Source organism: Pongo abelii, chromosome 18, assembly GCF_028885655.2.
Source record: "Pongo abelii isolate AG06213 chromosome 18, NHGRI_mPonAbe1-v2.0_pri, whole genome shotgun sequence".
Lineage (NCBI taxonomy): Eukaryota > Metazoa > Chordata > Mammalia > Primates > Hominidae > Pongo > Pongo abelii.
This window is the reverse complement of record NC_072003.2, coordinates 47,941,520-47,957,680: the sequence shown is the minus strand read 5'-3', so window position 1 is coordinate 47,957,680 and position 16,161 is coordinate 47,941,520. Positions and strand designations below refer to the sequence as shown.

Sequence of the window (16,161 nt, the reverse complement as noted above, 5' to 3'; positions counted from 1 at the left end):
CCAGCAAGCTTTGAATAACTGAAACAGAAAATAAGGGCTACAGCTACTGAATATACATGGTGGTCTGGAAAAAAACAGAGAAGCACTTGCTTGGGGAGGTCAGAAAGGTGAAATTTAATCTATGCAAAATCTATTCTAGTTTGTTTGGTCGTACATCTAGTCCAGGAGTAGAATAAGATAATGTTCTATTTATAACTTTGTATTCATTCATGTCATTCCATAAATATTTACTTAAATATTTGCTGAGTTCTCTCCTCACATCAGGCTCCTCATGGCTAAAGCCAAGGAAGGATGACTAGGGAAAAGGGCCACTCATGGGGGGCTACAGGGCAAGTTCTCACACGATTATAGGCACTAGGCAAAGCAAGGCTGATAATAAAAATATATATAAGGATTGGAAATTTTGATTCACAACTACATCAGACCCCCAGAATTCTTGTGCACTTCCTCCTTCCCCTAGTAAAGCCTTATTTGGGGTAAAATACCTGTATCTAACATTTATATCTCAATGTGAATTTAAATTTCAACGTATAACTCTCTCAGAGGTCATTGCAGTTTACATTTTATAATAAATGTGATATTTTTCATATGCTTAAGATGTTTTTATATTAGAGAAAGTATAGATATTTGGGGAAGAGTAAAGGCTTTATCATGTCACTGCTCTACCTCCCATGCCTGTGCCCAACACCCAGAACATAGTTAATGTATACTTATTGTTTGGTGCTTTAGATACCTCCTGGGCCCCTCTTTAAAATCCTCTCAATCCCACCTCTATCTCCAGTTACAACTGAAGAAACTGCTTCCACCTAGGTTGTGACCATCTCTATGCTGGTGCAATCAGATCATGGGTCTCACTCTAGGTCTGCACTGAGTACCTCTCATTTCCTGCCCAGAGGTATCTGCTGCTCAGGGCAACCATTTGAATCTGCTCTGTGCTCAGCATACATTACTTAGAAATGCAACCAAGTCATCCTTGACCAATGGGGACCTGGAGCCAATGGATAAATGTTTCCCTCTTTGGTCCTTTGGACAAACAGTTCTCTGGTACTTTCCATAAATCTCCCCAAAAATTCCAAGCAGGACTTGTATCCATAGTGATAGTGGTAGTCCATATGGTAGTCCACAGTGCAGTCCACATGAACAATTGTCCATAGTAGTAGACAACATAATAATCCATGTTGCATTAGCTTTCCCTCCTTCCCTGATCACTCCCCTACCCTGTACTCTTGCTACCTAAGATCACATTCCCAGATAATCTTAAAAGGCAAGCCTTTGTCTCAGGCTCTGATTTCTGGGAAACTCAGGCTAAGACTGTTGGGTTTTGTTATTTTATCCTGCCCTTAAAATCCTTCAAATAGGCCAAAAGTTGCAGTTGTATCAGTGACTAATCTAAAAGTTCAGCTGGAGTACCAAAATGTCACTGTCACTTTTTTCAAGATACAGCCACTTAAAATTAGCTGGTCAAAGAATTAGAACTGACCCCAGAGACAAACCTGTACTTGCTCTTCAGAAAAAGTTTAAAGGTTCTTTCAAGCCATTTCCAAGTCTAATTTTCCAAGCTTTCTGATTGCAGATGTGTCTGGCAGCAAGACTGCCTGTGTCATTGGGCTTTTTTTCTTTTTTTTTTTTTTGTCTTTTATTTTTGTTGTATCTAAAACATAGAGAAGTCAGCTCAGTGATACCATTTATCATGAAGCCAATATGAATAAAGCCACCCACATTACTATTAAGAGGGCCATACTTAGCTGGATATCGACCATCACCTCACGGAGGCTGGTCCATGTTAACAGGGCCAGAAAGAAGATATATTGAGGGTTGTGGGTTCTCAGCTACCCACTCCATGGAGGCTCACAGCCTGACTAGGTGATGATGGCCATCGAGCAGGGTGGAGGTGTGCTGCTTTCACTCATGCCTCCTCTACTTAATCAAATGGCCAACCCCTTGCATGTCACTGGCACCCTAACTCTAGTTAACACATCTAAGGAGGATTCACCATGTCACATCCAGCCTTTTCAAAACATGGTTAGGCTTGTAGGCTTCAGTTTGGTTGGCATTCTTCCAGAATCCTTGGAATCAAGAGTCAAGTTCTTGTGCAATTCTTCTGTGAAAGGCCACACAAAGTAGTAAAAGATGAGCAGTCCAAAATGTCTGCATTCCTGGGCTGGCTTGCTTGGGGTCAACTGGGCACCACCATCACTTTCTTCTAAGGCTGGAAGGGACATTTTCCAGAATCTCTTTTGCTGTATGGTTTCAGGTAAGTGTTTGCCAATGAATGGAATAGATGTGACTTGTGAATATCTTACATTCATAGCCCACAGAGTTCTGACCTATACAGCAACGTCTGGCTCAGACTTCTTGGGCCAGGCACAGTGGCTCATGCCTGTAATCCCAGCAATTTAGGAGGCCAATGCAGGTGAATTGCTTGAGCCTAGGAGTTTGAGACTGGCCTAGGCAACATAGTAAAACCCTTCCTCCATTTTCTAAAAAAAAAACATAACCTAATATACACTGAGAGGGATGGAGGGCATTAAATGATTGCCACCATCTGGGGTTACTCAAAAATATTCCTTGCTCCCCGGCCACCCACCATGGCCTGTTTCTTTTACTCTGAGTAGGTTTCTTAATTTGTGGGGGCTGCTACCAGAGCATTTGACCTCTTCCTAGTTCAGGAGTCTCCCTATTGTGTTCCAGGGCTTTTAACATCAGTCGCAAGGCCCTATTCACCACTTCCTCCAGGAAACCTCCAGATCTTCATAGCAAGAGTTTCTGTTGGTTTGCTGCCTAGTCCAGAATCTCTGAAATGTAAATGCAGATTAGAACACACAATTTGTAAGACACGATCCTGTCCTTCAGGGATTTCAGCCCTACATAAATGTTTGAGGTGATGGCTAGCCCAATTACCCCGATTTGTTCATCACACATTGTATGTAGGTATCAAAATATTACAGGTACCATCCAAATTGGTACAACTATTATTAATCAATTTAAAAAGAAAAATAAAAAGGAATGTTAACCCTTAAAAAGTTCAACAGTAAAGCAATAGACATCACCAGCAGGGTGGGATTCATTGTCAGAATCATTGTAAAGGCAGCCAGGGTTTTGACAGCTTAGAGGAAGGAGGGTGACTCTGGGCTGGGGTAACCATGTTGGTCTCTGGGATAAGGAAGAAAAGCTGCTTCAGGGCCTCTCTTCAGTGGCTTCTACTTCAGGCTGGTCCCATAGAAATTCCTCAGTAAGTATTTTCTGCAGGCACCAAATGTCTCCAGTGGAAATGTGCTCCTTGGAAAATTCAGTAGGTCAGTGGTTGTATGTTTTAGAACTTGCATTCATCTGCCAGTAACAGTGGCTTGTACAGCCTGGTGAGGTGGGCAGTCAAGGGTGAAGTCATCAGAGATCCAGGCTCCTGCCAACCCTCTTCTGCACAGTCCTTTGTACATGGTGTTCCTTCTCAAAGTTATCTCATGGTCTGGGATGACTGCTAGGGATCTAGACATCATGTCTGTGTCAAAGTGATGGAAGAAACAAAAAGAAAATGAGCCCAGTACATCTAGTTCAGGAGTAGAATAAGAAAATGGGCACAAAAGGCACATGCTGTCCATACATTTACTTCTCAAGGGGTTTTCTTTCGAGTCCCACCTGACAGCATCTGTTTATATCTCATTGGCCACCTCTAGCTGCAAGGGAGGCTGGAAATGTAGTGTAGCTAGGCACATTGCCATCTGAAATAAAACCAAAGTTTTGTTACTAAGAAAGAAGGAGGAAATGCATATTTGACAGGCAGTCAGGAGTCTCTGCCACAGTGGCTAAGAGTGTGGGCTCTGGAAGCAAACCTGGGCTCAGGACCTGACTCTGCCACTGAGTAGCTGAGTGACTTTGGGCAAGTTACTTAACCTTCCAGAGCCCAGCTGACCCATCTGTAAGACAGGAAGAGAAGCAAACCTGCCTCTTGGGGTCACAGTAAGGATTACATGAGATGAGCACTTAGGGTGACCCACACAGCATTAGGCTTGTACTTAATGCCAGTGATCTCAGTACCTTTCACCATCTGGACTCAGCAAGTGACCTGCAATAGCTTTACTTTTCTCCTGGGACTGCCTTCACAGAAACTCTGCTGAATCTCCCTTTACCATCCCTTATTGACCTCACCAGCTAATCTCACCACTTCCTTGTCAATCCAGTCTGGCTCAGTCCGATTCAGTCCACTTCAAAACTTTAACCCATACCCTATGTAAGGTTCCTCCCTGCAATAGGCTGTCAGCGTCCCCTCTCCCCAGAATTCATGGTTCTAGGACATGCCATGAGCACCCAGGGCCTGAGGACTTACTTTCACATACTAGGTACACCAGATGCGGGAATGGGTGGCAGCTGTAGGAGCAACCCTCAGTGACAGAAGGTGGTTGGAAGATAAATATCCAGTTGCCCTTGAGTGGACAACTCTCAGGTGGATTGAGTTACATGACCCATGGCAGTAACCTGCTAAACATGGCACCTTTCCCTGGCTTCCTTCCCTGACTGACTGGATTCCCACTTCCCTATCCACACTTCCTGGGGTCGCCCCTCAGATAAACTCCTCACATTGGAATCCTTGACCTGGGCGGGCCTCTGCAGGAATCCAACCTGAGGAACCTCCCTGTCCTCTTGCTCAGGCCTAACCAGTGCTGAAAGACAGAATAGGCTACTCTCCTTTCTCCCCACATTCCTCTTCTGGGCTCTAGCTTCTGTTGTAGACAAATAGGGAAAGAGATGCAAAGTCTTTTCTCCTAACTGAAGCTGCTGTAAGTCTTCTTTTCCCCCTCAATCCTCTCCATAGGAATCTGAATATTGTCATTCTTTAGGGTTTCATGGGGAGGAGTCAGGAAGCCACTGCACTAGTCTCTAACATGGACAATGCCCTCCAGCTGACCTCTCCCAACCCACTCTCAGATTCCTACCCCTGAGCTCCCACTCTACAGTCTCTGGCTGGCAAGGCCCCTTACCTGCCAGGTGGTCTCCTTGGCTAAGTCCTGCTGCCAAGACCCAAGCCCACCTACATTCTGCAGCATCTCTGGGCCCATAGGAAGCATATGCTTGCCACACCGAATGGAGCAAAGTGCCTATACCATGACTACCTTCTCTCCCTCCCTGCTAGTGCGAACTGCTCCCACTGGCCTCCCACCTCCAGAGTTCTCTAGACAGAAGCTGGCTCCAGTCTCTCCATTGCTGTATATTCCCAAGCTCCTGAGGATACTGGCTGGGCTATCCAATGATTCTTGCATTGGCAACTCCAGAAGGGACCACAAGTTTTATCAAATCAGCAAGTGTCCTGTCGGGGAATGAGATGCCTGCCTCCCTTTCTTTATATAGAGTTTTCTTACGCCCTCTTGCAAGTACCAAGGGGGGAAACCCACTGTCAAAACAACACTTCACCCCCACTAGACTGATCACTTGTGGCTCCTACAAATTTCTTCGCATGGAGAAGGAGGGCAGGGTGGTGACGGCAGCAGAAGCATTTCTGTCACCTCTTAGTTGATCCTGGGGAATGAGTCTGGTTGCTCCCTTGCTGCTGTCTTTAGGCTGTGGAAGTTCTTAGTGCCTATTTTCCTGAGTGTGAGGCTTTAGCTAGAGTTCTGAGATAACAGGATAATGTTTCACAACTCTAGCTGTTGTGATGATTGTTATTGTTTCTTTCACAGCCATACTGAACATAGTTAAGGTGCTCCCCTTCCAGGCAGTCCTCCTAGCTTTTGCCCTTGTAGAAACACAGTCACTTCCTTCTTACCTTAGTGGCTCTACACTCTAATTCCTGACATTCCCCAGAGTCTCGCTCAGCTTCCAATCCTGAGATTCCCAACCCTGGATGGCATTTGAAATTTTCTGTAGCTTTTAGGGTCAGTCTTTCCAGAGGTGGAGTGTGTGTTTGTGTGTGTGTGTGTGTGCATATTTACGTATGTAGATAATCTCTAGAATCTGTAATGGGAAGGGTATTAGGTGATTGAGGGATGGGATGTAAGATTCACATTAATAATAATAGCTACCATGTCTATTACAACTTACTATGAACCAAGCCCTATTCTAGGCACTTTATATACAATAGTTTATTTCATTATTATAACAATTCTATGTGGTAAATGTTATCATTATGCTTATTTTACAGACTAGAAAGCTTTGTTTTCATTTTTACCTCAGGCTTGTCTTATCTATTTAAGTAAATAATAAGATGATGAACGAATGATAGGTGGATGGATGGATGGATAAGTAGACAGATTTAAGCTTCTCCAGGTGAACATAATTCACACCCCCAGTTGAAACCCTCTGCCCTGACGTTACCATCACCACCTCAACAAGTGCCAAGGCTTTCCAGAAGGCTCATGCAGAAGGAACAGGAGGTATGAGAACCCCTTGGTGCTAAACTCTTCTCATGTGTGATTAAAGCTGAATTCCAAGAAACTCAGGTGCTAATGAGGCCTGGACTGGCTGCTAGAATTAGCACATTATTGCCTCTATCTCAATAAATCACCGTCTCCCTGACAAATGGCTCAGGGATGCTATCTGTGAGTCACTCTGTACAATACCTGAAGAGGAGATGGGGCCACCAAACAGGGCTTGAAGGTGTCAGATAAGCTCACGTAGGTTTTAATGGGCCATGAGAGTCGGGTAGGAGAAGGCCCCGGCTTCAGCTGTAACTTGGTTTCCTAACAGGAATGAGAAGAGAAAACACTTCTGCATCAAGGTGACTTCACTCAATTGCAGCTGAAAACGAATGAGATCATGTTGGTAAATGCCTCTGAGTTCTTCAAAGAAAGTAAAAAACCCACCAGTTCACTGTGAATCCCAAGCCTGCAGGTGCATGCAAACTTTCCCCCTCCCATTTAGCCTTCCTTGCAGAGCCACCCCCAGAACCAAATGCATGAAGTCAGCAGATCTCTCTTCTCTCCTGGAAATAACCATTACTCACCTGAGTTAATGGGTAAAGTGAGGCTTCCTTTACTTCAAGGGCCACTAGGAATAGCTATGCGACCTCCAGCAGATGCATTGATATTTCTGGGACTGTTTGTCCATGTCTCTCTCTTCGTCTGTCAGCCCCACATTCCTCTGCTTTGATCTAGTTCTGAGCAAGCTCTTTCATTGAGGTGGTAAATGACTGCCTGAAGCACCAGGTCTCCATCTTAACCCCTACCCCCGAAATATCCTCATAGGGGAAAACCCTTCTCCCTTCTCGACTGTTTTCATAAAACTCCTTAGATGGCTTCTCATGGGCTGGCTTAGGTCATGCCTCCTAACCTGAACCTATCCACAAATAGAACGAAAATATCTAATTAGAACAATAAGCCAATCGTAGAGCCAATCCTAGAGCCCAGGAAGCAGGGTCTGCCCCAGCTAAATCACAAGAGCCAAGGAGGAAAGGAGATGAGTCCCTTAAGGAAATGAAGTGTGGATGCTGAGAAGATCCCAGAAACAGATGTCTAATTCAGATTCGTCCGACTCTGGTTCTGTAGGCTCAAAGTAAGATATAATTTATCTAATAAAAAGACCAGGGCAGGCTGACCCCAGGGGCTCTCATGAGTGAAGTGTAAAATCATAAAATGGTAGAGCTAAAAGAAACTTCAGTAATCTTCTCATCCCACCCCTCATCTTACTGGTGGGGAAGCTGAGCCCCAGGGAGCCCCCACAGGGAGCAGTGACAGAGCTGGGTCAGATTGCCACCCATGCCCCTGACTCCAGGCCCACAGGCCAGTGCTGGCACAGCCCAAGGGCAGAGGTGTGTGCCCTGCTCCCTGAATTCCCTGAGTGCATTTTTTAAAATTCTCTTAAAAACATGAGAGTCAATATCCTATTGTACTACAGTTTTGCAAAATACTGCATTGGGAGAAACTGGATAAAGGGCATATGAGATCACTCTATTATTTCTTACAAATGCATGTGGATCCACAATTATCTCAATATAATGTCAATTTAAAAACTGTGAGAGGATTTTCAAAATGACCTAAAATGGTATATCCAGTCAAGACAGTGTTGTGATTGGCTCACAAACCACTTCACTCGAGCCTCACTTGAAAACAAAATAAACATCTCCCTACAGAAGACCAGAAGTGAACCGGTTGGGTGATGGACACCCTAAAAACCCTAATGTGGCCCAGCATGGTGGCTCACACCTGTAATCCCAGCACTTTGGGAGGCTGAGGCAGGTGGATCACTTAAGGTCATGAGTTCAAGACCAGCCTGGTCAACATGGTGAAACCCCATACCTACTAAAACTTTTAAAAAAGAAATAATTAGCTGGGCATGGTGGCATGTGACTGTAATCCCAATTACTCAGGAGGCTGAGACAGGAGAATAGTTTGAACCCAGGAGGCAGAGGTTGCAGTGAGCCGAAATCACGCCACTGCACTCCAGCCTGGATGACAGAGTGAGACTCTGCCTAAATAAATAAATAAATGCCCTAATATGATCACTATGCAACCTATGCATGAAACAAAATTGCACATGTATGCCACGCATTTGTACAAATAAAAAAACTGAATAATTTTTTTAAAAAGTGTTTCAGACATAGCTGTAAGGGATAGGATGAAGATGTTGTTAGAGCCATGGGTCTGTTGTACTCTGCGTCTGGGTATGGGAGGTGACAGAGGTGTCCAGGAATGCAATCACCACATAACAACAGAAGGGTTTCAAACCAGCTCACGACATGAAACAGGGGCAGCATTAGACCCACTCATCCATGGTGGGTCACAATTCTACACTCATAAGAGCTGGTACAGATAACAAAATGCAGACAGAGTAGCTGGAGAAACAAGGGCAACCCACAGCCATCAGTTCAAAACAGGATATGTGATAACCAGGCAGGACAAGAGTTCAAAGCAGCCAATATAAGAGCTGGTTCTGAACTGTCCAACTTAGAAGAATGAACACAGAGAAGGAAAATGCACACGCTCACAGTTCACTTTCCTTCCCTCTCATTCTCGGCTATGTCCTGAGCCCTGGTTTCTGCTCTTCACCAAGTCGACGAAATTCATCCAAGACAGCCAGCATTTCTTCCCCCGAGAGGTTAAAGACAATGTAAGATTGTTTTCTCACTGCCTCTTCCTCTGAGAGATCCATTAGAAAAAGATGTGTTAAAAGGTCCTTGGCATTTTCAAATGGTGATTTTTTTTCTAGAAGTTAATTGCCACAACCTTCCGCCTCTGTGTGCACAAAAGACCCAGAATGTTCATTATGAAGGGAAGGGCATGAGGAAAATCCTTAGAGATATTTCCATCTCTAAGGATTTGCTCCATTTGTATTGTGTGTCTCAAGTTCATTTGGCCATAAGGCATCCCTCTAAAGAACCAGGGCAAAAGTTTTTGTCCTCATCTGAAAAAATGAGCAAACACAAGAACAGAGAGGACAAGAACTTTCCCTGAGATCACACAGCCAGCCAGAGCCCACATCAAGATTGGACTCCAGAGTCCTTTTCCCAGCATGATTTCCCCTATTCCTCAAAGCCTCCTTTTGACATTTCAAATATAGAATATTAGGGAGAAAGCTAAAATCCACTTCCCTCAAATTCTAGCTAAAGTGAAGAAAACCTCAACCTGTCAGCATGACATAATTAGAGGATACTTTGGTTTCCCACTACTTAGCACAGCTTCAAGACTCAGATAAAAAGTATGTTTAAAACAAAATTTTATGGACTATGAATTAGAAGTGACCTTGGGCATATTATGTAACTCCTTCATTTCTCAGATAGAAAAACTGAGGTACAGCAGGGAGAAGGGATTTGTTTTAGCCTGTAGCAGTGCCTAGGGCTCAAAACTGTAACACCCAGCATTTACTGAACCCTCACTCCATGCCAGGCACTAAGCTAGGCAGTCGACATCTTCACCTGATTTAATTTTCACAACAACCATGTGCAGTGAGCACTTTTAATTTCATCCCCATCTTACAGATGAGGACGGAGAAGCTGGGAGACATCAGGTAACTTACCAAAGTCCACACAGCTGGTGAGTGGCTACATCTAGAGTTGAGGCCAGATTGGGCTAACTTCCAAGGCTACTCTCAGGATTACATGATGCTCTCCTTACCCTAACCTGGCAATCAAATAGCTCCGGAAAGTGTATTGCATGAGACAGATTTCCCAGTGGCAATGCCCTGGCTCTACCACTTCCCACGCAGATAGCATTTAGCTACTTAATCACTCCTAAATGCAGTTTCTTCAACTGTGAAATGGGTATTATAACAGCAGCCATTTTGCAGTTATTATAAGGACTGAGAGAACCTATACAGATCACCTGGCCCAGTTCTTGGCCGTAGTAGGTACTATGTTGTTTGTTTTCTTGTTTCCTGATTAAAGGAAGAAAAAGAAAAAGAAAAAGTGTGTGTGTGTGTGTATGTGTGTGTATACATAGATATATCTTGCATACAGTAACTATTCTCCAAGATGACCCCCAATAATCCTTACCCCCGATGTTCACATCCTTGTGTATTCCTCTTCCAACCTGTACTAGAGTCTGTGTGACCCACAGAACACAGCAGAAGTGAAGTATTTTATTTCCAAGATCAGGTTATAAAAGACTGTGGCTTTGTCTTGATTGTTCTTTTGACCTACCTTTTGATCACTTGGGGATGCCTGCAGCCATGTTGTGATGACTCTGTGGAGAGGACCACATGGCATGGAACTGAGGCCTCTGGCTGAAACCCTGCAAGGAACTGACTGACACCCTCCAACAATCACAGCCATGGGCTTTGGAAGGATCCTCCAACCCCAGTCAAGACTTCAGATAACTGCAGCCCTTGCCAGCAGCTTGACCGAAGCCACTCCTGAATTCCTGACCCTCAGAAACTGTGGGAAATAATAGCCATTTGTTGTTTGCAGTAGCTGAGCTTTGGAGTTACTTGCTATACTGAAACAGACAACTAACATAGCCTCACTTTATTTGGTGGAAAAGGGACAGAGTGGAGGGTTGTGATGGTAGATCTTTTGGAGTATTGAGTTGAGCCTCAAGTTGCAGTCCTGGCCACATTTCTCTAGAGTGATTAAGATTTGCCACACTTAACCTTCCATCTACATCTTCTGCTTGGCCTGCTTCACTGGATTTCTGCATTTAGAAGCTGCTTTTAATTGTCTTTAAACAGAATCCTGTTCCAAGCCATCAAGCAACAAAAAAAAAGGTGTTTGCTGTGGGGGAAAATAAAAGTGTTTTTTCATTTACATGTCAACTGAGGAGAACAACATGAAAGCATTTTGCAAGCTTTCTTGAATTTGGGCTTGTATTTTGATTTTCTTTAAGTGCAAATCAGCATCCAAGCTCAAACCTTGGGGTGGCAGAAAAATTTAATTAGAATGTGGGGTGTTTCACATAAATTTGTTTCTTCCTGCTATTTTCTTAAGGTTGACAGGATCACCCATCTGCTTAAAATATAATTGAGTAGGGAAGTGAGAAGAAAATAAAATACCTAGTCTGAAAACTTAATTCCAAACCAGAGGCCTGGGGGTAGCTGCTGACACTGACTTTGAAAAAGGGGGTTTTTGTAGGCCAAAACTGGCCTGTGTGTTAGAAGATTATATCATCAGCTTCCAGCCTGTGGTAACCATGAAGGATATTTGCAAATATTGTGGGTTTTCTCCTTCTGGGTACAGAGTAGGATTACAACTGCAATTCTCTCTCCCCTTTAAAGTTAGACAAGGCCATGTAACTTTCTCTAGCCAAAAAGATGTAAGCAGAGATGATATGTGTCACTTTAAGACCCAGTGCACACCATTCCTTTTCCTCTGCCACAGAGATCATGAAAGCATCTGTTGAGATGAAACCACCTGACATCTGAAGACGAGAGCATTGCAGCTATCCCACACTAACCATATAAGAGGAGCAATAAATACATTTTTGTTAAAGTAAGCCCATGAGATGTTGGGGATGAGATACTTGTTACACAACATAATCCAGCTTAGTTGACTAATACAAATATTTACAAACTAAGTCCACAACTTGTTCTAGCTTTACTCATTCAGTGAACATTTGCCAAGGCCCAACTCTATACCAAACATCTTGCTAGATCCTAGAGGCAGCACCTAGAACAGCATAAGGCCCCAGTATTTGTGCCAAAAAAAAGTTGAATAAATAAATAATCATATTAATTACCATTATCAGCATAATGCTTGGTATATAGTAAGTGCCCAATAAATGCTATATCTGTCTAATTCTTCCAATGGCTCTAAAACATAATACTACCACAATATTCATCCTTACATATAAGAAAATAGAGGCTAGGCATGGGGGCTCATGCCTTTAATCCCAGCACTTTGGGAGGCCGATGCAGACGGATCACTTGAGGTCAGAAGTTCAAGACCAGCCTGACCAACACGATGAAATCCCATCTCTACTAAAGATACAAATATTAGCCAGGCATGGTGGTGTGAGCCTGTAATCCCAGCTACTCAGGAGGCTGAGGCAGGAGAATCTCTTGAACCCGGGAGATGGAGGTTGCAGTGAGCCAAGAAGTTGCCACTGCACTCCAGCTTGGGCAACAGCACGAGATTCCATCTCAAAAAAAAGAAAAAAAAAACAGAAAAAAAGAAAGAAAGAGATAAAGAGGAAAGAAAGAAAAAGAAGAAAGAAAGAGAAAGAAAGAGATAAAGAAAGAAGAAAGAAGAAAGAAAGAAAGAAAGAAGAAAGAAAGAAAGAAAGAAAGAAAGAAAGAAAGAAAGAAAGAAAGAAAGAAAGAAAGAAAAATAGTTTAAAGAGTTTAAGTCACTCACTGTAAATTACATAATCAATAAGTCGCACAGCCAACCTAAACTATAAATCCAAAGTTTGTGCCCTTAACCATTTTGTTACAGTTTCTAAACAAGTAAATGAATAAATGAGAATAAAGATAAGTGTCTGTCCCTGAAGGTTTTACAATATAGTAGGTGACTGACATGCAGAAACAATTACAATTCAAAGTAATCTGAGCTGGAGGAACTGGGAAGGTGTTACACCCAGGGTAACATTTGAGCTGGATATCAAAGATGGAGAAGTTCAGACAAGCTAATAGACTAGGAGAGGGGATTCCTAGCTAAGAAGGTGGCATATTCAAGGGCATGATGGGCAGTGCCACACCACCAGGAAATGGGCCACATCACAGGAATGAGAAATCTCTTGTAATTTCTTACACCATGTAACTGGGCCAAGAAAGTCCTCCATTACAATAAAGTAGCCAGGAGTGGGAGGAGAAAGGCAGGCACCTTGGGGGCCACATGCCGTTCAAGGCTAGTATTTATTCTACGAATCTTTAAGCCTATTTACCAAGTCTAGCTCTGTGCTGGCCCTGGGGCTATAGTGATGGCTAGTAGGGCATTGCAGGCCTGTGCTACAAGCTTCACAAGCCAGTCTGCCTCAAATAGAAGCTGCACAGGCCAGCCGAGGCTCAAGAAGAAATCCTAGCCATATGACTGACCTTTAGGAAGATTTTGAACTAGTGGCCAAATCACTGGGGCAGAAATCCATCCTCTTCTCAGCCAGTCTTTGTCCTGGTGGGCAGCCAACCATGTCAAGTTGTTTAACTGGACCTCAGGTTGTCCAAGAGAGTCTGGGTCAGCAGATGCTTTATCTGAAGACATCCTCACGGTCCTTATTTTTCCTGGTCCCTGAGTGCTTTCACCATTATTGCACTAGTGTCAGAAGCTGGAAAAAAAAATCCTGGTAGCATAACTATATGAGCAGTGGTGTTTAAGGGCTGGCTGAAAAGGCTTCAGAGGCTTGCAAGAGGATCAAGTTTCCATGAAGCTTGTGTCTGTTTGGCTCTGCTTCGAAGGCCACTAAATTCCTGCCAGCATTAAGGAGAGAGATTCCTCAAAATCCTTTTCACTCAAGGTGTGCCAGGATTAGGCAAAGATTAGGTACATCATGCACAACCTGTGTTACTATGCCTCTTTCTCTTCCTGAGATCAAGCTGGCTCAGGGATGTTCTGCTTGGCCGCAGAGGGATGGACAAAGTGGGCCTAAAATCTGCCTCAGTAACACTAAAAGGTAAACTTTTCAGATCTCCAACAGGCTGAACTGACCCTCCAGAAACAGACAAATTTGCCAAAAATCAATCTATCAACAGCCAACATGCAAAATAACCAATTTTCCAAAAGTCCAATAAATAGTTGAAAAATTTACCAAATTCATGCTTTGTTTTCTAGATGCCCCTACGTATTACCCTGCTTCTGCCTCCACCACTTGAATATTTACCTTCAAATTTCTATCAAAATGATCAATGGAATTGAACACTCAATGAACTGGTCATTCAGTGAATTGATCCTTAGCTAACTAATTTTCCACAAACAGCCCCTCACCTGGTGCATACACAGGCTTGTGAATCACTCTCCTGTTCTACAATTGGAATTTGAAAGCACCTGTTAGAAAGGGGTTCAGTCCTGATCCACATAAGCAGGTCTGAATATGGGAGATTTGTCACCATCATCTATGGAGAGACAACATCCTTCCCCAAGGTAGAAAAGAAGCTTTAGTGTTGAAAGCTTGCCTGCTGTTTGTTTACTTGAATTTGGGCGCTTTCTCTGACCTCGCTGAAAAGTCATGATGAAAGAGCAGGCTCTTGGCAGGTGTGTACGTTATAAGTGACATGCTTTAAAAACACCTCATGTAAATCAGATATTGCCATAAAATGGAAATTGCAGCTACAAATTGCATACTTATTACAGCAGTGTCTGATATATGAGGCAATGTTGATGCTACATAACAGGTAGCCTGAGAAATAGAAAGTTACATGTGGCACATAAAAGATAATTATTTTTCAATCTGCAATAATACAATCTCTCTTATTTTTGACATCACAGAATCTTACATCAAAACTGGAAATATTCTTACGGACATTATCCAGCCCTTCATTTTACAGCTAAGAAGGCTAAGGCTTGTGAAGGGATGAAATCTGCCCAAGGTCACCCAGAGCCTGGCAGCGCTGCTTCCTTGACATACCTCCACCATATGGAGGCTCCATGGCTCTGTCCACTTTCCTTACTGAGTCTGTGGAAGCAGGAAGTCTACTTGAGTCTACTCCACATGAGGGAACAGAGACAAGGCAAGAGACACACAGCCCCTGCCATCAAGAAGCTCACATTGGCCACACTGGTGAGGAAGCTGAGCCCCAGGGAGCCCCCACAGGGAACAGTGACAGAGGCAGGTCAGATTGCCTCCCAAGCCCCTAACTCCGGGCCACAGCCCAGGGGCAGAGGTGTGTGCCCTGGCCCCTGAACTCACTGAGTGCATTTTTTAAAATTCTCTTAAAAATGTGAGAGAGTCGATATCCTGTTGTACTATAGTTTTACAAAATGCTATCATTGGGAGAAACTGGGTAAAGGACATATGAGATCACTCTATTATTTCTTACAAATGCATGTGGAGCTACAATTATCTCAATATAATGTCAATTTTAAAACTATGGGAGGATTTCAAAATTGCATAAAATGGTATATCCAGTCAAGACAGTGCTGTGGTTCGCTCACAAACCACTCTCACTCGAGCCTCACTTGAAAACAAAATAAACATCTCCCCAGAGAAGACCAGAAATGGATCAGTTGGGTGATGGACACCCTAAAAGCCCTAATGTGGATGGGCTCGGTGTCTCACACCTGCAATCCCAGCACTTTGGGAGGTTGAGGTTGGTGGATCACCTGAGGTCAGGAGTTCGAGACCTGCCTGACCAACATAGTGAAACCCCGTCTCTACTAAAAATACAAAAATTAGCCCAGCATGGTAGTGCATGCCTATAATCCCAGCTACTCCAGAGGCTGAGGCAGGAGAATCACTTGAATCCAGGAGGCAGAGGTTGCAGTGAGCTGAGATCGCGCCATTGCACTCCAGCCTGGACAGCAAGAGTGAAACTCCATCTCAAAAAAAAAAAAAAAAAAAAAAAGCTCATATTTGGGTGCAGTGGAAATATAATGCTACAATGCTTGGGCTTTGCCTCTGCCTCTGCCTCTTCCTCATTCTGTGTCCTTGGGCAAGTCATCTAATCTCATTGGGTTTCAGTGTCTTGGGTTTTTTTTTTAAAGATGGGGGTCTCATTATGTTGCCCAGGCTGGCCTTGAACTCGTAAGCTCAAGTGATGCTCCTTCCTCAGCCTCCTAAATAGCTGGGACTACAGGCGCACACCACTGTGCTCAGCTCTCAGTTTCTTACTCTGCAAAATGAAGCTAATTTCACCTACGTATCTCACAAGGGC

The 16,161-nt window shown here is 43.6% G+C and overlaps 1 long non-coding RNA gene across 1 annotated transcript; it reads right to left on the bottom strand.

The window, feature by feature from the left end:
- Positions 1-2,475: 2,475 nt before the first annotated feature.
- On the bottom strand, positions 2,476-6,798 carry LOC134760392 (uncharacterized). Its single transcript, XR_010137762.1, has 3 exons — positions 6,552-6,798; positions 3,637-3,719; positions 2,476-3,499 (listed from the first exon to the last, which is right to left on the bottom strand). It is a non-coding gene; the product is annotated as an uncharacterized LOC134760392 (long non-coding RNA).
- Between the last annotated feature and the right edge of the window lie 9,363 nt (positions 6,799-16,161).